General features: G+C 59.7%; 1 protein-coding gene across 1 annotated transcript in view; it reads left to right on the top strand.

Annotated features, from left to right (window-relative positions):
* The first annotated feature begins 9100 nt into the window (after nucleotides 1-9100).
* The window catches only part of LRRN2 (leucine rich repeat neuronal 2), a 56762-nt gene continuing 43503 nt past the window's right edge, over nucleotides 9101-22359 (top strand). The window contains exon 1 of the mRNA XM_051821199.2: nucleotides 9101-9461. The gene's annotated coding sequence lies outside the window, so the exon portion shown is untranslated. The remainder of the gene's footprint in view (nucleotides 9462-22359) is intronic.

Here is a 22359-nt window from a genome sequence, read left to right as displayed (position 1 = left end):
CGGCTCTTGGGGCCATTTGAGGAGTGAACCGGCGGATGGAAGACCTCTCTCTCTCTCTCTCTGACTCTGTCTCTCTGTAACTCTGTCTTTCAAATAAATAACATAAATCTTCAAAAAAATGATCCTTTACCTCTCTATCTGGAAAGTGAAGACCATTGTGTGTGTGTGTTCGATTTTGATAATGAGCATTAGAACAAGTTGGGCTTGAGTGAATGGACTGAGCTGGCGCCGATACACAGAACAGCCCTGACTCCCAGCAGCGGAACCCCAAAAGTGCAAGGGCACTTCAACAAGTTCATGGAAAATGGGATTGACAAGTAAGCTCAATTTGGTGTAAGCATTTTTGAAATCCATGTGTTTTCCCATAATACACATTTTCCGTGAATTTTTTTGAAGACCGCTTCCTATGTGGGGTGTGTTTATGCTTATCCCAGAGTCAGCTTGAATGAAAAGAAAACCCTGTAAAACCACCCTCGGAGGGGTTACAGTGCGTCCGCTGACCCTCCCCACCTCGTCACGGCCGGAAAGACTGCCTTGTGCACGCGGTCAGGGACCTCGGGTGCCTCCCGCCCCGTCTCTCTTCAACGCTGTGCTCCCAGTGGATGTCAGGCTGCACCCATCGTTTTGGAAACTCACAGGGGCCATCCCCTCTGCCGGGGAAGTGGTCGGTGGTTCTGCGGCGTGATGCGTCCCCATGTGGTAGGCAGGAGAGCAGGGAGGCTGGGGGGCAGGGAGGCACCCACTGAATAGCATCTGGCAACCCCTAAAATGTTCTTAAGCTTCAATCTGCGGAAAAGGAGCAAGATCAGCTGCTTCTCTTTGTCCTTAAGGAAAAAAAAGATACATTCCAGATAATTTCACGGTGATGAAAGAGGAGGAAGTGCTGAAGTAGCAAAGGAAATAAATTAACGCCATCTCAGCTAAAATCACACACAATTAAAACCTGGGTCAGAATGTACTTCCCTGTGCGGAGAGAGCAGCTTGCAAATGACACGCATTAGTCATTCACCCGAGCCTCCGGGCTCCTCGTGGGGGGCACCAGCTCTGAAATGGCATGGGGCGGGGCTCCTGGCCCTCAGCTCCCTGCTCCCCCCACCCATGGCTCTGCAGTGGAAGAGGCATGGGGCGCCCAGGTGAGCCCAGTGGGAAGAGGGGTCTGTCCAGAGGTCATTGCATCCGTCTTGCCTTCCAAGGGGGGGGGGGGACCTGCAGGGTCCAGGATGGGACTTTTGGCATTGGTCACTCGAGCAGAGGGGCACGGCCACAGGGCAGCTCAGCATCTGGGGGCGGGGTCACCCCTCAGCCCCTGCTTTTGGCTTTGGGGTTGTGAGTCTCCCTCAGCTCCGGGAGACGGGAGTTCCTCCTCTCTCTCCTCCTACTGTCCTTTTTCCTCTTCCCTTTTAATTTTTCCTTTACTAGAAGAGAGCCATTTCCAGCAAGGGATTTAGGTTAAAGGCTTCTGAAGATGACGGAAAAGGCTCCCTGAACCCAGGGTCCCTGGGTGCGGTGGCTAGCCGCCATCTCCCCTGCAGCTGAGAGAGAAGCACTGTGGTTCGCAGCAGGAGGAGCCATGAGGGTAGTGTTAAAGAATGAGCTTTCTAACAGTCAAGATTTTAATCCTCCGACAAGTGGCTCCTGGGGATCGTAGTCTCCTTTCCATGAGCGACAGGAGAGTTGTGGGAGGGATAAAGGCAATTCCCAAACCAGCGGACTCGGGTCAGAAAACACGAGAGTGGGGGTCCGGTTTGACACCCTGGTCACAGGGATCAGGCCACCGCGAGCCTCCCAGGGTGGACGGAGCGGGGCAACACACTGAACGCTCTGGGCACAGAACCAGGAACTTGGTCCCGGTACCCAAGTCGCCCGCCGTGCAGGCCAGCTCCTGGGACAGGCGGGAGACACGCTGACTGCTGCCTAAAGAGCAGTTCCATCCCGGATGGGCACCGTGCCCAGGCACCTGTTCCTCCGCTGCCCCTCTGTCCCCTGCAAGGCCCCTGGCTGCCCCGGAGCAAGGCCAGGAAGGTGCCGAGAGCTAAGGAGGCCCTCACCCCGGGGAGCAAGCACCTCCCGTGGCGCTGCTGCTCCACCCCCTGCTGGGGCCGCCTTGTGGACGGCAAGGAAGGAGCAGCCTTCAGGAAGCCCGGGTCCCAGAGATCATCTGTTCTTTACTCATTCATCCTCCTAAGCTAGTGGAGGTGCAATGAGGGGACAAAGTGGCACAGAAGCCAAAGGGGCCTGGCCGGCAATGCTGCTTCACAGGGAAAAGCCTGGGCACCCCGGGGTGTCGTGTGCTCTGGGGAAGTGGCAGTGATGGATGGAGTCCCCTCGGGGAGTCTCCCGGGCAGCCGGTCTGCGAGGGGACACCCAGAGACAGGAAATCAGTTCCACGAAGCGCAAAGGCGCCAACCGAGCCTGTTCCTGCGGAAGGGAGCGGCCTCGGGAGGCAATGGAGCAGAGCGTTCTGGAAGGAGCGGAACCCTCCCTGCGGTTTATAGAAAGTGCTCCTCCAAGGAGGGCCCTTGGCCTTAAGGTCACTGGGGAGCTGCACTAAAGTGCTTTACATGGGGCCAGCATGGTGGCCCAGCAGGTTAAACTGTCACCTGCGATGCCGGCATCCCATATCACAGCCTCAGTTCAAATCCTGCAGCTCGGCTTCTGATCCAGTGCCCTGCTCATGCGCCTGGGAAAGCAGCAGAAGACGGTCCCAGTGCTCGAGCCCCTGCACCCATACGGGAGACCACGATGGAGTTCCTGTCTTCTAGCTTCTGCCTGGCCTAGCCTCAGCCACTGTGGCCGGTGAACTGGCTGATGGACAGTCTCCCTCTCTGTCTCTGTCTCTCTCTTCCCTTGTCACTCTGCCTTTCAAATAAATAAAATCAATTTTTTTGGAATGCCATGTGTGAGCCCCACCTCGGCCCCCCTGGGCGGGCCCCAGGAATCTGCCTCTTAGCCAGTTCCCAAAGGGGTTGTCCTGCACAGAGTTCCGGAAGCACTAATGTAGACAGCACAAGCGGAGGCAGCCCGTGGCTGCCAGGGTGGACCTTAGAATGATCATCCGAGATCCCTCGGAGCCCTAAGATCTGTGTTGGAATTAATGCAAATATTGGAAGGAAGACCATAAAGACTTCTGTGTCCGAGAGGAAGTGAGAAGGAACATGCAGGGGTCAGAGGCTGTACAAAGAGAAGCGGTCAGGATTAGCGGACACGGAGTCCCAGTTTCTGTGCCCTGTGAGCCATGTCGGAAATGAAGCGCTCCCAGATGAATAGCATCTGATTGGAACGGGAGACAATCAGCAGGCGTAGCACAAAGCAAAAAGGCCGGATCTGGGTAAATATTTTACCCCTCACGGGGGGACACCCGGTGTGTGTCCTATTTGCAGGCTTTGGCAATAAAATAGCAAAGATGGGAGAGAAAGGCCTGGGCGGCGGGACTCAGTACACCCGCGTGCGCTGCCACGTGGCCAGGAGGTGTGCGTGAGAGAGCCTCCCCGGGTTTTGATGGGTTCTCCAGTGCTTGCCGCAGCCCCTGGGGGTGTCCACCTGCAGTTTATGAACCACGGAGGCAGCAGGAGGCAGGGCTGAGCGGGCAAGGACGAGGCCTCTGTGACAGCCTGTGGGTGACGGGGGGGGGGGGGGGTCAGAGGGTCCTTGAGGGTCCTGGGACTGAGCTCTCAAAGTCCATTCATTCTCTCCCCCAGAAACCCTTTCTAGATTGGCACGCTAAGCGGCACCCCAACTTCAGGCACTGCAAACCTCTCCAATACCCCACTTCCCTCCGCGGTCCTGGCAGCCCTTTGGCATTGGCCAGGTGTTGACCAGGTGTTCCCACAAGGTGCTGCCTGGTTGGGTGTGTTTTCAGATTACTGTGTCACACAAAACCCTTGTCCCCAGCTTCAGGCCTCTGCGGGCTCCCTCTTTGCCTGCACAGGTTCTCTGTGCGGGTGGGGGAGGGCTTTCTCCTCCCAAACTGCATCTCCCCAGGGAGCTTGTGAGTGTGTGGAACTGAGCACAGTGGGCTCCCGCTACCCTCCTGCCCGACACTCAGATTCAATCCCGGGAACAGAAAGTACCGGTGCCCCATTTGCTGCGGGGAAACATGGCATTTACGCTTATGCCTGTACAACTCCAGGCACTGGGACCTGGGTGAGGAATGCAATTTCTATGATTACATTGTTTCTGGGCAAAACACCCAGATTCATCCCACATCCTTTCTACCTGCAGTGCCTCTTCCAGGAACATAACCCAGGGTAAATTTCAGGGCTCCCCGCGGCGCCACGCAGTTCCACCGTCTGCTGTGCGAGCCTCTTGCCTGCCTTGTTCTCTGTCCCGAGGGAGTCTCTGGGTCCTCGGAGCTCCCTGAGATCCCGCGCCAGGGGATCTTCAGGGCTTGGGAGGCCCCTTAAGGAAAAGAACACAAAATTAGGGGGAAAAAAACCACAAAACTAAAAAATTAGAAAAGGTTCGTTCCTAAGGTGGTATTGATTTAGACTCAGGAAGAAATCCTAACAATTTACTTGAGCCTCAGAAATTTAGGTTCCCTGCTCCTGACTTCTCTTCGTTCAGTTTACCAGAAACAAAGAAAAATGCTTCCTGCTGTAGGCTCAGAGTTCTGGAAGTTGGGCCGGCCAAGGGCGTGGGGCCAGCATCTGCGTGGCTCCTGGTGAGGGCTCCAGGCCGCTTCCTCTCCTAGCAGGAAGCAGAAGGCAAGCAGCCCCAGGTAGAAGACAGAGGGGGGCTGAGCTCCCACACCAGCAAACCCATTCCCCAGGGAGAGGCACTGGTCAGATGGCTCCTCCCCCATCACCCAAACACCTCCCAACTCCGCTGCCACAGCCATTGCATTGCAACGTGAGTTTCTGAGACAGCCGTTATCAAACCATAGCACTTTCTGTTTGTAAACGGGCCTTCCCTGTCCCCCTAGAACACCCTGGGATTCCCGGCTCTTACAGCCAACCTTCTCCCTGCCACCCCACACGTGAGGAACCCCAAGATGTGAGCTCCATTCGCTTCATCATGCGTGCACCTCGCCAGAGGCCCTGGGTTCACCTTTCCCTGCTAATCCCTAGTGCCCAGAGTACCAGCTCTTTGCATGGTGAGCTCAGGCAGACGGAGATCAGGGACCCCGGGAGCCCTCAGGCCAGGGTGTCTCAAAGCAAGGTCCAGTCAATCACCAGGATCCGAACCACCCAGAGCTGACCCAGCAAGCAGATTCCCAGGACTACAGGACTGGACCAAGGCCAAGGTGGGTGAGGATGCATTTGCACGCACCCTCCAGATGGTCCTTGAATCTAGAGCCACACTCCCCACCCAGCTGACACCCGGGTGGGACAGCAGTATTCAGAGACTCCCTGGGGTGGGGGCCAGTGGGGGCTGTGTCCACTGATCGGGCAGCGTGTCCCCAGCCTCCCTCCTCTGACTGGCTCATGCTCCAGGAGCAGCCTGCTCCCAAGGCAGTTTCCTGGCCCCCATGTGGAAGAGCCGAGGGCGGTGGGGCCAAGGATCCCTTCTCAGAGTGTGTAACCCCATCCTCCCCCTCCTGACGCCCCTGATGTCACAGAGGCCTGGGCTCCCAGGCGGGAAATTATGATTGGTTAAGCCCAGAGATTAAACTTGGAGGGCGAAAGGTCAATAACAGGGCCATTAAATCCTCTGGGTAATCACCTACGAGCTTCCAAGACTGTGGATTGAGTCCCAGCCATTCCCAGGGCAGTGCCTGGCTCGGAATCGCAGTCATGGGAGCCGGCACCCTTGTGTGCTGAGACTTAGTGTGTGCCCAGCGTGCAGCCTGTCACCCCTCGCAACAGTCCTGTGAGTGCGGAGGAATACCCCAGGACGGTCTTTTTCCCCTTATCTATTTATTACCTAGAAACCTTTTATTTAAGGTACACAAATTCATGTCTGTCTTTCTTTTTCTTTCTTTCTTTTTCTTTCTTTCTTTCTTCCTTCCTTCCTTCCTTCCTTCCTTCCTTCCTTCCTTCCTTCCTTCCTTCCTTTCTTTTTGTTAAAAATATTTTATTTGAAAAGCAAGGTTACAGAGATGCAGAGGCAGAGAGAGAAAGGTCTTCCATCCGCTGGTTCACTCCCCAAATGTCTGCAATGGCCAGAGCTGTGCCGATCCAAAGCCAGGAGCCAGGAGCTTCCTCCAGGTTTCCCATGCAGGCGCAGGGTCCCAAGCACTTGGGCCATCCTCTACTGCCTTCCCAGGCCATAGCAGAGAGCTGGATCAGAAGTGGAGCAGCTGGGACTCAAACCAGTGCCCACATGGGATGCCGGCATGGCAGGCGACGGCTTTATCCACTATGCCACAGTGCTGGCCCTCAAGCATTTCATAGATACAAATTTGGGAACACAGTGATTCTTCCCACCCTACCCTCCCTTCCACCCTCATACTCCCTCTTCTTCTACCTCCCTCTCCTATTCCAATTATTATTTTTTACTAAGGTCTATTTTCAATTAACTTTATACTCATAAAATTATCCCTACGCTAAGTAAAGAGTTCAACAAATAGTATGAAGAAAAAAACACTGGTCCTCAACAGTCGACCCAAGGGCTGTTCAAAGCCATCACATCCCAAAGTGCCAATTTCACTTCTATAGATTACCTTCTAAGTGCTCTATTAGTTACCACGGATCAGGGAGAACCTATGGTATTTGTCCTTTGGGACTGGCTTATTTCACTAAGTATAATGGTTTCCAGTTGCACGCATTTTGTTGCAAATGACAGGATTTACTTTTTTTTTACCACTGTGTAGTATTCCATGGTGTACATATCCCATAATTTCTTTACCCAGTCTTCAGTTGCCTTCATGCTGAAGAAATGCAGCAGGGAATTGGCTTTGTGCCTGGCTCTGCTAGCCGAGGGCTCTGAGTTCAGACCGGAGCCCTATGGCCTCCCGGCAATGCCAACATTGGCCTTGCTTTTCTTATCCCTCCAACACCAAGCTTGGTAGAGTTTTTGACGAGACGATTCGCAAGTGTACTTAGTGCCCTGCGGGGCGTGTGGCGGGTGCTCGGTGAGTGTTGGCTGCTGAGACTTGAATCCATATTTTCTCACAACGGAGAATCAGAGCGCAGACATTCAGCACTTTTCTTGAAGCATCACGGAGAAGGTGGATAAGCTGAGTTTCAAACCCAGCCCTGACCTGCAGCGCCAGCCGCGGGGGCAGCGTCCTGGGTGAATGCTACTTTCCTTGGCTGTTTTCTCTCTCCAAGAACAGTCAGTGAGTAGCGACTGGAAGGTGCTAGTCCCTTCCTGATGCCATGTGGGACAGTCGTCATTTCCGGAAGCTTCTTTTTGGGGACAAAGGCACAAGTACTGGGGGCCGGCGCTGGCTTGTGTGCTCTCCGGGTCGTGGAGCTGCTAAAGGCCTGGGTAACTTCCCTCCCTTTCCCAAGCAGTCTGTACACCTTGACGTTGAATGGAGAGATGGCTGTGGTGACACAACACAGGACCCCAACACTCAGGCTCAGCTCCGAAGGGAAGCCTGGACCCTTTACTCTCACTACTCAGTGTCCAGGCTCTGCCAAGCTTCCTTGTGGCAGCCAACGGGCTTGCCCTCCTGTCACTGCTGCCTCCCCCTGCTTCCTGCCTCTCTCACCCCCGCCCACTTGTGCACTGGCAGGGCCTGCCAATCCAGCCATTGCCCTCTGCACAGCCAGCGTGGCGCTCCAGCCGGAGCCCGGGGAAGACAGGCTCTCAAAGACGGCTTGTAGCCCCCAGGCCGCGTCCTGAACCTCTCTCAGCCTCCATGCTTCTGTCTGTTAAATGGGGGTGCTGGTCACCTCAGAGGATGAGATGAGAGGCCTGGCATCTCGCAGCAGCTCCATGGACAGCCTCCCTTCCAGACACCGCTCTCTGCTTGCTCTCTATGTGTATCGGCCTCTGCTGGTCCCCGTTTTCGCCGCCAGTTCATATCCTCTCTCTCCAGCTGGGCTCAGCTGGAAGCGCGACTCCTCTAAATTCTCCCATGAATAACCCAAGCTCATCCCGGCATTCTCCTTCCGTACACTGCCCTGCAAGGCTCAGATCTGCTCCCACAGCTCCAGCGTGTCCGTCGGAGCTGCTCCACAGCAGGTGTGCACGGTGTGGGTGCGCGGGGAATGTAGCGTGCGCTTACTGGGTATATGGAGGTGAGCCTGGCAGGCCCACGCCACAGACGCCTGCGGGCGTGGCAGTCAGCGCTGGGCGCACCGTCCGGAAGGCTGGGCACGAAAGCTCTGCCCAGGCTCTGTCTGGAGCTCAGCTCCCAGGGGTACGGAGATCCAGCCCTGGCACCTTTCTGGACCCCTCGCGCCCACCCCCTCTTGTTGTGTCTACAGGCTCTGAACTGGGCCCATCACCTAGCGTGGTCTGTCATGAGCCGCACTTGCCCAGGCCACTCTGAGTGGCCCAGGCTCCAAGGCCCCTCAAGGTGGGGGCCGAAGCCTGACCCCAGCAGGAGCCCCACCCTCCCAAGCCTCTCCTGGTGGCAGCGACCCAGCACCCACCTTCTCTCTGGCTGGCTCCTGCTCTCGCTCCCCTGTCTTCACCCTGCCTAGCCTGAGGGTGGGTCTGCCACTGCCCCGGGCTCCGTCCTACTGAGGTTGACCTTGGTCATGGAGAGCCAGGACCGATGCCCCCCAAAGCCAGGGCTGCCCAGCTCAGCAGGCAGCGTCAGGAAGGCTGAGATCCCGGGAAGGGGGACCCGTAGTCCCCCCCTTCAGGGTGAGGGGACGCCAGTGCTCACAGCACCACTATTCTCAGCCCCTCCCTCACTTGGAGAGGAAGAGCTGTGGTCTCAGCTGCACGCCTTCCTGGCCTATGAGCCGCACCTGTCCTCTAACGGCGGCCGCATCTCCCGCGTGTCCCGGCCTTCTTGTGGGAGGGTCACAGGCAGTCTTAGAAAATTCATCCCTTCCCCCCCTCCCCCAGCATCCAGCCCAGCCCGGCGTCCGAGGGCCGGGCACCAGGACAGCTCATCTGTAGCATCAACCCCACCCCACCCCCTTCCTCCCGGTGTGCGGGTGTCAGGCAGAGGGGCCTCCGGCTACGCAGGAGTTAAACAGGCAGCGGTTCTGGAGGGGGTTGGCGCGGCGCGCAGACTGGGAGGAGGCGACCGGAGTGGGCTGGGGAGGGCGGCGGCGGAGCGGGCGAGCGGGGAGCGCGCGGAGGGGCGCGGGCGCCCGGGGCCTGCTCTGTGCATTTGCCGCGCGGCGCGCACGGGGAGCGCCCGGCGCCCGCTCGCCAGCCTCCGGCCAAGCCGCGCCGAGGGCGCGCGAAGCGGGTGGAGACCGGCGGCGATTCTGCCGGCGCCCTCGCGGGCTCGGCTCCAGAACCACTCCCAGGATAACTCCACGTTGGGGAAGGCGCCCAGCGTGTCTCCCCCGGCCTGCGCAGGTGGCGCGCGCTCCCCGGCGGCCCCCAGCCCGGCCCTGGGCGGACGGCGAGAGAGCGGTGCGCAGCGGCCCGGACGGCGCCCAAGGGTGAGTGTGCGGCCCCGGGGCTGCCCGGCGTGCGCCGCGGTGGCGGGAGCGTAGTGGACTCGAGGCCGCCGGAGAGGCTGCGGGGACGCGGCCGGAGCAGCCGCCGCGGGGCGCTCGGCCTGGCCGGGTTGGGGGCCGGGGGAGGGGCGGCCGCTGGCGTCGCCCGCGGTGCCCGCAGGGTTGGCGGCGGCTCGGGAGGAGGCGGCGGCCGAGCGGCGCGAAGGAGCTGGCGGCGGGCGGGGGCGTGCGGGCCTCCACCCCGGAGGGCCTTTGAGCCTCCCCGAACTGTTGCTGGCCTTGCGGGCCTGGAGTTGTGCGGGAGCCGAGAGGGGCAGAGAGGTCAGGGAGGGTGTGACGGGGCTGCCCAGCGCCAGGGTGAGGCGCCCCGGAGCCGCGGGACGTCCGCTTTTTTGGAGCTCGACTGTCGGTGCAGGGGGACGTGGTGGCCTTGGGTCTGTTCCGAGTGTCGGGGACCAGAGGCTGGGGGTCTCCTCCTCGCCTGAGGTCAGACTGAAGCGCAAGATGGGACATTTGGGGTGGGGGATGGGCCGGCTTTGGGCTCAGCCTGGGGGCTGCAGAGGGGGAGCCCCGGAAACGGAAGAGTAGCCCTGAGCCCACCCAGCACCCCGGAGACCGGCGGCCTGGCCAGCCACAGGTGGGCCGTGCGTCCTGCTGGCAACCAGCGGTGCGGGCTCCGGCTGCGCAGGTGGAGCCGCTGGGCCGGGAGGGGCTGAGCCTTCTGGGCTGGGCTGAGTCGCCGAAGGAAGCAACGCCGTAGACCTGGGCTCCCCCTGCGTCCCTGCCCTTCCTCCCCCACCAAAGAACGGAGGAAAATGTCAGCGGGGCTTTGTGCTCTGTTCTCAGGCTGCCGCAGCTCCCATCTGTTGGAGCCAACGCAGCCTCTAATTGGGCGATAGGCAGGGTTGGAGGGGGCGGGCTGGGCACAGCGCTCAGTTGGCAGAGATGGACTGGCAAGCCCTCGGCCTGGAGCCCCCAGGGTGGGGCGGCAAGGGAACGGCCTCCCTCCGCAGGGGCAGCAGACTTGGCCCCTGGCCAGCTTGGCCACCGTCCCTGGGGGAGGCCTGGTACCCAGGTTTGTCTTCCTGGGCAGCCTGGGCTCTGCCCCCTGCTTCTCAGAGATGCCTCTGAGGAAGAGCATGGGGCTCTGGGCTGGCCGGCTGTGCGCCAGGCACTGAGGGACCCTGGCCTGCAGCCCCGATGTGGCTGCCCTGACCCACTTTCCCGGCCAGGTGCTGCTGTGGGGGACAGGCTGGAAAGACAAGGGCATGGCCAGGGCTCAGAGCCACGGCCTCTGCCTCTCTCCTTCCCCTGGGTGGACACAGGCTCACTGACCTTCCAGCCACGGGGGCCCCCGGGACCTGGGATGGGGTCTCATTATTTGGAAAGGGTGGGATTAAAGGACTCGGTGCTTCGTGGACTGGCACCTATCCATAGCCTGGCACCAAGTCCACACCTCCTCCCATCACAGCCGCCCGAGGGAGATGCAGAGTGGCGGTGGGAACTCGGCTGTCTGCTGAGCCAGTCACCCGGCTGCACGGCAGGTCCTCCAGCTGACTCCCTGCTACTCCCCCCCCAACCCCTCCCCCCATCTCCCTGCCTTCGCCCCTCTCTCTAAACTGCAGCCTAAATCACTAGTCAAGCTCAGGGGGCTCCCGCATGTCCTGAAGGTGGGGGCCACGCACACATGGTCTCTTCGCAGCAGCTCCTTTGTGGAGGAGCCCGGGGCCCTGGGGCCTGGCAGCTGAATCTCCCCGGGTACTGCACCCCCCACCCACTGCACCCCCCCCAAACCTGTGCACCCAGCCGTTCACCCCCTTGTCCCTCCTCCTCCCCACTCCTTTCCTTTATTTGAGTGGAAAAAGAAAACCAAGTTTTTAATATATCATTCACCCAGTACCTACTTACTGAGCACCTGCCGTGTGCCGGCACTGTGCAAGGAGGTGCGGATGCGGCAGTATGTAAACCTTTGCAATCTGGATTAGACCGCTGAGTTCTGCGCCCGCCAGGCTCCTTCAAGACCCACAGCTTGGGTTGGGGGAGGAGGGGAGAGGGTCAGCACTTATGTCTGTAGCACACTGACCTCTGACCTCCCAGGGCCACCTCCTGGTGATGTGCCGGGCACCACCTAAGTCATCCTGTCTGTATGACATTTCTGGTCTCAAAGGATGCACCAGTATACATTTCCCTGTTTATCTGAAAGGCCAGGCTTCCGACCTGGAAGGGAGAAAGAAACCCGTTTTGTTGAGCACCTGCTATGCGCCAGTCTGCATCAGGAACTTTGCAAAAATTCTGTTCGGCTCTCCCGACAGCCTTCGCAGGTCTGTGTTAGCGTCACCTATGTTCTAACTCAGGCACTGGAGACCCGGGATGAGGAACCACCTGTCCCAGGTGTCACGGAGCTCTCCACTTGGAAATCACTGGCTCTTTGCAGTTGTCTGTGACCCGGGGTGACTTGTACGGTGGGACTGGAGCTTGTGTTTGTAGCATAACTTTTCTCCCTGGTCACACTATTAGAATATGTAAGCACTTGCTGGATGACTGCATGACTAAGCTTTCTCAACTGATTAGGGAGGGCTTCCTGGAGGAGGTGGGTCCTTGGGAGAGGAGGCAGAGAATCTTCCTGGCCCTACCCAGATGGGTGACAAGCTGTAGGCAGGCAGCTCCTCTTCCCAGCCTCCCCCTATCTGCATCAGGTCCGGTTGATGGGCAGTGGCTGTTTTGGTTGGGGTCAGGGTGCAGGAGCTTGGTCTGTATCCAGTCTGATGAGTCAGTGTCACTGCCTCTGTTAAAACCCCCAGGCAAGGACAGGTGGAGGTGTCACAGTGAGAACCGCAGGGCAGGACAAGGACAATGCAGGAAGTGGGAAGAGGGGCAGGAGGCTGAGAGCAGGCAGGAGCAGTGGGGTTGGGCATTTGGCCTGGCAGCTAAGGCGTCCCTGGAGGTGCAGCCTGTATCAGAGTGCCTAGGGCCCAGATCAGCTCTGCCCTCCATTCCGGCTCCCTGCTAGCTCAGCTCCAGCTGTTGCATGCATTTTTTTAGAGATTTATGTATTTGAAAGGCACAAAGAGAGAGAAAGAGAGATCTTCCATCCACTGGTTTACTCCCCAAATGACCTCAAGGGCTGGGACTGGGTCTCCCACATGGGTTCGGGGACCCGAACACTTGGCCATCCTCCACTGCTTTCCCAGGCCATAGCAGAGAGCTGGACTGGAAGAGGAGCAGCCGGGACTCAAACTGGCACCCATACGGGATGGTGGCATCGCAGGTGGTGGCTTTACCCTGTACGCCACAGCACCAGCCCATTGCATGCATTTGGAGAGTGAATCAGTGAGTAGGCGCTCTGTCTTGTCTGTCTGTCTGTCTCTCTCTCCTGCTTTACCTCTCAAAAACAAAACAAAACAAAACAAAACAAAAAAAAAAAAACAGAACAAAACAAAACAGACACTGGGACAGGACAGACAGCAGTGTATTTGAGAGAGGGCTAATTAGTAGGAAGTCTTTAGCTGATCCTTCCTGCTGGGCAGGGCTGTGGCTCAGAGCTGAACTTCCCCCAAGTGAGCTTATTTCACCAGCCCATTTTTTCTAAGCACCTGCTGTGTCCTTGGCCCTGTCCCGGGAGCTGGGAATAATCAGATGCTGTCCCTGCCTTCAAGGAGCGCACGGTGAGAATATAGATTTGAGAGCCGCCTGGCTCCGCCTGGCTCCGCATCTAGCTGGGTGACTTCGGCCAAGTCGCCTAAGCGCCCTGTGCCTCAGTTTCCTCGTCTGCAGGGGGGTGATGACAGCAGCACCCTGACAGACTGTGGTGAGCATTCAGTGGGACCATCCCTGCAGCAAGCTGGAGCAGTTTCCGGGTGTGGTCAGGGCTGTAGAAGTCTCGGTCTTAGGGTTAGTCCTGAGAACGTGAGAAACAGGTGCCGCCGTGAGGGCTGAGCAGGTGCAGAGGTGCCGCCCTGTGTCGCCCCTCCTGGGGAAGGGTTGCCAAAGGATGAGGTACTTGAGCCACTTCGGCAGGAGTAACCAGACAGGCGCCAGCCGGGGCACACTGGTGCTGTGAGAGTATTTGGGCCACAGGGGCTGGGCAGGGAGAGGCACTGTGGCTAGCACGGGCCGTCCTGCATGGACATCGGTAGCCCTGCTGACCCATGCCCTCTGCCTCTCTGGGGCCAGGGCAGCCAGTGGGGCTGGCCCGCTGCCTGGAACAGTCTTGGACCTGGTGCACCCTGCTGGGTTTGGCCCCAGAGGCAGCCTGGACCCTGGCCTGGCCACTTGGCTCGTCCCCTGGCCTTTGGCTCTGCCCGGGGCTCCAGCACATGCCTCGGGCCTGAGGAGTTACCTTTCAGGAGCTGAGTGGGACCAAGTTTGGTTTAGAATTCCCATTTCCTCTGTACCTTTCTTCCGCCCACACCTTCCCTGCTGCTCAGCACTGATGCGTTTGGAGTGAGTTCCGAGATGAAGGGCAGGCAGAGGCTTCCTGGGGCCGGGGCAGGCAGAGGCTTCCTGGGGCCGTGGCCGTCCCTCGGCTGCCACTTCTCCCCCTTGTGATGACCTCATTAGTGCAGCAAGTGTTCGCTGAGCGCTTACTATGTGCCGGGCGTCGTACCAGGTGCTTTACCTGCATTTCCCCCTCGGACCCTGAGAAACCCCCGATGAGGTCGGTAAGTACTCTTATTGTTCCTAATTTAAACACGGGGAAACCGAGACTCCCACCGCAGCAAGACCTGTAGCTGAAAAGGAGAGAGAAAAGGCTGAGATAGAGCGTGGACCTCACGCTGGCTGTGGTGCTGCTGGAATCCAGGGCTGCTGGGGCCTGGCGGGTACTTGGGGGTGCCCCGGGCCTTTCTCCTCTCCCTGCAGGAAGAGCTTCCCCCTGCAGCCGCCTTTCCCCTTTTGGGGTCTCCCTGACACACACACACACACATCCACCACACCCCTGGAATGTGCTGTTTGAGATCTGACATTTCCTTCGGCCTCAGCTCGCTGCCGTAGGGCCTCATGGGGCTGGACCCTAGGGTGCTAGGGCGCCTCGCGGGAGCCTTGAGAAGTGGGCTCTGGCCCCAGCCAAGGCCAAGGGTGAAGGCAGGACCTGGGCTCTCCCACTTGTCTCGGGAAGAACAGGTCCTGTGGTTCCTCTTCACAGGCGTCTGGCAGGGCAGATCCTTGGGGGAGGAAATGTTTAGCAGCCGGCTGGGGGCCCCCAGGAAAGTGGGTCTGTCTCGTCCAGTCCCTTGCAGGAAAGTGGATCTGTCTCATCCAGTCCCTTGCAGGGGGAAGAAGACAGAAGGAGAGAGAGAGGAGAGGCTATGCTCCCCGTAGGAAGTTCTCAGAATAAGCTCTGCGGCTGGGCGGTGCAGGTGCGCGTCTCTGGCCTGGCGGTGCAGAGGTGGTGATGCCCAGAAGGGGGGGTGACCGCAGGGGCAGTGCAGGGGCAGCGAGGGGGCTGCAGAGGAGAATTTGGCCCTTAACCCTGCCTGGCTTTCCTCCCCACTTCTCCTTCCAGACAGCCCTCCCGGGGAGAGGAGGTCCTGGGGCTCGGGCAGCAGCCAGGCTTCCCCGAGCTGCGCCGGGGGCAGCGTGGTGGCCTCCCCGCTCTGGAGGGTATGCGCCCACCATCCTGCGCTCTGCCCGTCTCTGGGCTCAGCCATCCCTGACACAGTGTGGGCCCCCAGCCCCTTCATTCAACCGTGTTTATGAAGCATCCATGCCAGGCCTGGGGTGTGCCCGGCAGGGAGCTGCCAGACCCCTCTGCCCTGACAGAGCTTGGCCTTTCTCATCGGGGGCGCAGTAAACTTGGAGAAGGAAGGGCACGCCAGCATGTGGTCAGAGCTTGCGAGGGGATAAAGCAGAGTGTGGCAGGGAGCAGGGGAGGGGGTGGTTTCGTCCAGGTGGCTGGGGTGACATTTAAGAGGTGAGGGGGCGCAAGGGCACACTAGCAGGTGCAAGGGCTGGGAGACAGGGCCACACCTGGGGGGTATTTTAAAAAACTTAATTTTCTTATTTATTTGAGGGACAGCTCCCATCCACACCCTACATGTCCATGATAGCCTGGCACCAGGTCAGGCCAAAGCCAGGAGCTGGGATGGCAGGGACCCGAGTGCTTGGGCTGTCCCTTGCTGCCTCCCAGAGTGTGCATCAGCAGGAAGCTGGAGTCGGGAGCAGAGCCAGGACTGGAACCCAGGCGCTCTGAAGTGGGATGCAGGCAGCCTGCGCAGCATCGCGTCCACTACCCAAATGCCTGCCTGCCTGCCCACCTGCCTGGTGGGGTGGAGGAGTGTGTAGGAGGCCAGGATGGCTGTTGTGGGCGAGGAGAGGCATGGCAGATGAGGCCGGAGTTTGGGTTTTCCTGGACAAGATGGAGAGGCCCCACCAGGTGCAACTTGATTGCGTTTTTAAGCCCCTGGGGGGTCGGCCATTCCCCAGGGCTGTGCCTAGTGGCTGGGCAGGAATTGCTCTCGGTCCTGGGCGGAGTGGAGTATGGGGCTGGGGAGGAGGGCAAGAGGCGGAAGCCGGGGTCCTTCCAGGCAAGGAAACCTACACTTCGGCAGGGGAGGGGGAACTTGTCCGAGAAATGATGACGGAATAAATACCAGACAGTATTTAAAACCCAGTGCTAAACTGTGTGGTTTGGACTCGAAATGTTTCCAGAACTGTGAGCGCCGCGTGGGAGTTGGGGGGGGGGGTGCACTTCCGCCAGCAGGTGCCGCTCATTTGGGCCGGGAACACCATGGAGTTCCGCTGTGCAGAGGGCAGGGTGCTGGCTAGCAGAATCTCCCAGCCCACGGGGCGGGGTGTGGTGGCGGTAAGGCCACAGCGCCTGGATCCCCTGGGGCAGCCACCTCCACAGAGCCGGTGTCCTGCCCCGCTGACCTGTCCTGGGCGACCCTCTTGCTTCCAGGAGGTTCCATGACCGTTCTCTTGTTCTCACAGATCCACTGTCATCCTCTCTTGTCTTCTACCACTACCTGTGCCTGCCCGAGTCTGGGGTCCAGTTCCCTGGAGTTCTCTGGGGCCCAGTTTTTCTCCTGCTTCTCCTCTCCTTCCTCTCAGAGGCCTGGGCTCCTGTTTGCTAGGTGGCCCCTACAACATTCTGGTTAGCATCATTTCTACAAAACTGCACCAACCTGGGCAGACTTCTGCCCCCCGTGCGGGGTCAGTGTCCTCTCCCCAGGTCTCGGGGGGGTGGGGGGAAGACAGTGCACCTGCTGTGTGCAGAGGTGTCACTGCACTGGTGCCATCCTTGTCCCTCCCATTCCATGCTGAGGCTCAGACAGACACGGCCCCTCCCCCGCTCTGTCTCCTAGCCAAGCAGCAGGAGCCCAGAGGCGCGGGCAGGTGGTCTGCTGCCCAGGGCCCTCGGGAGCCGGCTCCACCCCAGCTTGTGCTCCCTTCCAACCCTGGAGAAGCAGGGGCTGCGTCTCGGGCTGTCACCTTCATGGCTCACACTCGGGGGTTAGGATCCCTTGTAGCTGGGTTAGGGCACGTGACCACGGCCCCTGACCAAGTCCCCTCCGGCCCCTTCACCTCTCGGAGGCTCATTTGCTCGTCAGCCCCCACTCACGGGGCTGTGACTGCTGTGAGGTAGACAGGCCACAGGCAGATCTTGCTGCAGCCAGAGCCCAGCTCTCCGCCACACACTGAGTGCTCAGCGCGCTAATGGGTGCCTGCTACAAAGTAGCAGCTCAGTAAACCCTCAGTCCCCTTCTCGGTCTCCCCAGGTCAGCAGCTCCGAGAACAGCTCCCCGGGCTCCCCTGTGTGCATTTAAAAGACTGGCTTATTTGCAAGGCAGAGTGACAGAGAAAGAGGGAGAGAGGCAGAGGGATCTTCCTTCTGCTGGTTCACTCCCCAGATGGCCACAACAGCCAGGGCTGGGCCAGGCCGAAGCCAGGAGCCAGGAACTCTGTTAAGGTTTTCCACAAGGATGGCAGGGACCCAGGGACTTGGGCCATCATCTGCTGCCTTCCCAGGTCCACTAGCAGGGAGCCGGATGGGAAGCAAAGACAGCCTCTGTTTTCCAGGCCGTGGAAGCTGCACCTGGCAAGGTGTGGCTTTGTCGGAGGCCACAGAGTGGGTGAGCTTGGGCTCCAGTCTCCCTCAGGTTCTCCCATCGGCTTCTCAGCAAGCACAGTTTTTTTTTTTTTTTTTTTTTTATTTTTTGACAGGCAGAGTGGACAGTGAGAGAAAGAGACAGAGAGAAAGGTCTTCCTTTGCCGTTGGTTCACCCTCCAATGGCCGCCGCGGCCAGCGCGCTGCGGCCGGCGCACCGCGCTGATCCAATGGCAGGAGCCAGGAGCCAGGTGCTTCTCCTGGTCTCCCGTGGGGTGCAGGGCCCAAGCACCTGGGCCATCCTCCACTGCACTCCCTGGCCACAGCAGAGGGCTGGCCTGGAAGAGGGGCAACCGGGACAGAATCCGGCGCCCCAACCGGGACTAGAACCCGGTGTGCCGGCGCTGCTAGTCGGAGGATTAGCCTAGTGAGCCGCGGCGCCGGCAGCAAGCATAGTTTTAGCAGGAAGCCTGGGGAAGGTGGGGGCAGGACTGCTGGAGCTCCATCCTACCCTCAGCCCCTCTCTCCTAGGCCTCGGGTCCCAGGTTGCTCAGGGCAACAGCGCTCCTTGACCTGGGCTGGTCCCCGGGGGGGGGTCATCTCAGCCTCCTCCCTAGGTGGAGACAGCTCTCTAGGAAGGGAGGGGTCTCGGCCCTGGTGTCGGCTGCCCCTGCCCTGATGAGCTGCGGGGTGGGGGGGCACTTATCCAGCCTTGGGGAGACGGGAGGAGGGAGCTGCCCAAAATCTGCACCCCAATAGTGTTTTTTTTCTCCCTGCCCTGAGGCGTTCCGGTCTACCCAGCTCTCCCCAGCTCTCCCCACAGCACACCTGAGCCACTGGCCAGCCCCCAGGGCTGCCCAGCTCCCATGGTCTCCATGGCAACTCCATATTTGCCATCCTGGTTCCTAATGACTTATTGGCATGTGTGGTAATTTGCAGCGCCTGGCAGAGAGAGCCAAGGGGAGCTGGTGCTGAGGGGCTGGGGTTTTAGATGGAGACAGAGACACCTGCCTCCCTGCCCCAACCCCGCTTGGCGAATCCATAACCCAGGTAAAGGAGCCGGTCCAGGGCTTCCACTCTGCAGAACGCCAGCTGTCTCCAGGCCCCTGAGAGGGAGACAGATGGACAGACAGATGTGGCGCACAGCTGCTCACCTGCCAGGCAGACGCGGCAGGCGTGGGGGCCCTCTGCCTCTTGTGCCCCTCCCTCCTGCCCTGGCCTGGGAGGCGCTCAGCCCTGTGGGAGGAGAGGCCGGGACCGCTCCCGCAGCTTCCGCAGCTTCCAGAGAGCGGGCAGCCGAGGGAAGCCCGCTTGTGTGGGTGGGGAGGGCAGCGAGCAGGGGGCGACCCGGCCGCGCCCTCGGAGCCGAGCCCTCGGCTTCTCTAGAGCTCGCCTAACCTCAGAGCTGCTTCCTCAGGACAAGAGCCGTGTGCTGCTGCCGACCCCACACAACCTCTGCCCCTCCTGGGTCTGGTTCTCCACGCACGCTGTTTGGAGGCTGTGGGGGGCCCCTTGTTTAAAGTTAGATCTGTGTGAGTTAGCTTCCTGCGGCCACTGTTTACCAGCTCGGTGACCTGCACCTGTCTCTGACCCGCTGTTGGCGCCTCAGTTTGCTTATCTGTAAAGTGGAGCTAACACACCCAGCTCACAGCTGTAAAATGCTCAGCATGTACTAGGCACCAATAAATATTTTTATTTGTTGGGCCTTGGGAAGAGGGGAGGAGGGGGCTGTGGAGCCCAGTGCCCTGCCTGAGGTCAGCACCCTGATAGTGCATTTACTCCCCACCCCCAGGTGTTCTGGTCTACCCAGCTCTCCCCACAGCATGCCTGAGCCACTTGTTAAGAGTGTTTAAAGTAACTTTAATTATCTACCCAAATAAATACGAGCAATGGGACTGACACTGATACTCTAATTCTAGTGGTCTCTGCCTTTTTAAACATTTGAGAATCAGCTTCAATTATTCAGCAGATTTTTAAAAGGTTTTTATTTATTTATTTGACAGGTAGAGTTACAGACAGTGAGAGAGAGAGACAGAGAGAAAGGTCTTCCCTCCATTGGTTCACCCCCCCAAATGGCCGCAACGGCAGAGCTATGCCGATCCGAAGCCAGGAGCGGGTGCTTCCTCCCAGTCTCTCATTTGGGTGCAGGGACCCAAGCACTTGGGCCATCCTCCACTGCACTCCCGGGCCACATCAGAGAGCTGGAGTGGAAGAGGAGCAACCGGGACAGAATCCGGCACCCATTCAACAGATGTTTTTAAAAGACTTTATTTTATTTGTTTGAAAGGCTGAGTTAGAGAGATTCTGTCTGCTGGTTCACTCCTCCAAATTGCCTCAATGACTGGAGCTGGACTGATTAGAAGCCAGGAGTTTCTTCTGGGTCTCCCACATGGGTGTAGGGGCCCAAGCACTTGGGTCATCTTCCACCGCCTTCCCAGGCCATTAGCAGGAAGCGGGATTGGAAGTGGAGCAGCCAGGACTCCAACCAGTGCGCACATGGGATGCCGGGGCTTTAACCAGCACTGGCCCCCAGCAGGTGTTTGTTGAGTATCTGTTGTGTGCCAAGGATGGGGCCAGGGGCTGGGTCTTTCCTGGCGTTTCGTGCTTGGAGTGAAATTAGGTTGCCTGTGTGCCCTGTAGGCACAGGAGGGCTTGCAGCAGAAAGCGTGGCCCAGGTCGAGCCTGTGACTGGATCTTCCATGGATGTCTGAGGCTGGCTGGTGCTTGGAGGGGGCTGCTTTGGGGTGGGAGTAGCGAGACACGCGGCCCGCCTGGCCAAAATGGCAAGTCTGACTTGAGAGCTGATTGAAGTGGATGAAGGAGCCGGTGGGCGGTTGTTCCTCCACGTGCACAGCCTGCTGCCGAGTCTGGGGGAGCCACCAGGGGCTATCGAGCCGCCAGCTGTAAGAGGAGCAAGCTGGCACCTGCTCTCACCTGGGCAGCTGAGCAGACCCCAGCACCCGCGGCTCATGTGGGAAGGGAATGGAGGAAGAGCAGGGAGGGAGGGGAGTGGGAAAGTCGCCTTCCGTCTGCCAGCAGTAGGCGGGTCTTCCTCAGCCCCCCCCCCCCGCAGCCTCCCCTGAGATGCCTCTCTGGGGACGGCAGAGTCTCAGAGGGCTGGGCCCTGGGGCCCCTCGCTCTCCGCCTTCCTGGTTCACACGTGAGCATGCGTGCACCGTGATGACGGCGCAGGGGCCACCGTCGGCACACCTGGCATGGCGGCGACCCTCTCCCTTGGCCTCGGCCGCCAGCCTGGTTTTTGCCTGTGAGAAACTTAACCTCGGGGAAGGGGAAAGGGCTGGCCCGAGGTCACGCGTGGGGACTGGATATGAAGCTCCTGTCTGGTGCCCCCTCAAGACGCGTCCTCCCACTGTCTTTCCAGGAAAGCCTACTGCAGGTGCATAAGAATGTGATTTCTCTAAGAGACCATTGTTGTCTAATGCCAGGAAGTCCGGCCGTGTTTCCCACGCCCCAGCCCCCATCGTCACCAGCCACCCTCTTCCTTCCACAAAGCCTTGGGCAGCCGCCCCGGACAGCCTCCGGGCTCCAGGTTCGTCCATCGTCCCAGGGGGATTGGTGACTACACGGACAACCCAGCTACCTCCACACCAGCAGCCCTTTTTCTGGCTCCCCTGCCTCTGCCTCTCACTCCCGAGGTCCTGGGCATCACTTGGATATCACCCAGTGGAGCACCCTGCTCTCCGTCACCTCCCAAACTCCTCGCCTGCCTGTCCACGGACGCCCACGTCACCGTTCTCTAACCTCTGCTTTGTGGCCGATCAGCGCCTCTCTGAGTCAGACAGAGCCCGGGTCTTCCTGCCAGTCTCCTGCCCTCTTGGCCCTGTCTTTGTGTGGCCCCGTCTGGCAGAGTCCCCGTTCTGGACCGGCGGCTCTGTCTGATGCTTTCGGCCCGCACGGAGGCAGCGAGCTGGTTGGGGGAAGGACGCACCGCAAGGCAGACTCCCTGCCACTGCCCGACTCCTCGTTCTTCAAAAGCGCCTGGCGTTCCTGCCACGTTCCTGAGCGTCACACCTTCCTCCCCACACCGCTGCCTCCGCCCTTGCTGTCAGCCAAGGCCGTCGCCGCCTCCGTCCCAGGGAGAGAAGTCATCAGCAGACTCGGCGGCGTCGCCCCACAAGCCCTCAGCCACGCCTGCCCCCGCACCTGTTGTGTCACAGGCCGGGTCTCCCACTATCTCCCTCCCTCCAAGACCTTGCCCTTGGCCTTCCCATCTCCAAAGAGAACGGCAGCAAGGGTCTTCCCCGCACGCCGCCCCGTGCCTGTCCTGACAAGCCAGGCGTCTGGGAGAGCCGCTGCCCCACGCTCAGTGCCCGCTGCCCACTGCATCCTCAGCCCCGCCTCCCTGCTGAGAAGCTGCCCGAGGTTAAAGGCAGGCACGGTTTTGAGCTCTGACAAGCATTTCCCGCTGCTTTTCAACATTTTCTGTCCCTTGGCCTCTACTGCAGTTCCTCTGCCCACTCATCCTTCCCCTGCCAGCCTTCAGGTGGTGCCGTAGCTCGGGCTCTGGGTCAAGGTCATCCCACTGGGTGCTGTGTCCCAGGGCCACCCCAGCCGGCGAGCAGCTCCCGATGTCACATGGATGACACCCAGATCCCGTCTGCGTCTTCTTGCTCACAGCCACCTGCCCAGGTGCCGGCTGGCACGGACGTCCCGGAACCCTGGCGTGTCTCCATCCGCGGTGGCAGTTCTGCTAGCTGCCCAATCCCCCTCTGCTACGGCCCATGGCTGTGAACAGTCCTGTGTGCTGTACACTGGGAGTCTCTCGGCTCTTCCTCCAGTCCGTCACCAGCTCCTGGCCACCTCCCAGATGGC

This window comes from Oryctolagus cuniculus, chromosome 13 (genome assembly GCF_964237555.1).
Source record: "Oryctolagus cuniculus chromosome 13, mOryCun1.1, whole genome shotgun sequence".
NCBI classification, from domain to species: domain Eukaryota; kingdom Metazoa; phylum Chordata; class Mammalia; order Lagomorpha; family Leporidae; genus Oryctolagus; species Oryctolagus cuniculus.
Note: the sequence above shows the minus strand (reverse complement) of the source record. Positions and strands in the feature narration are given on the sequence as shown.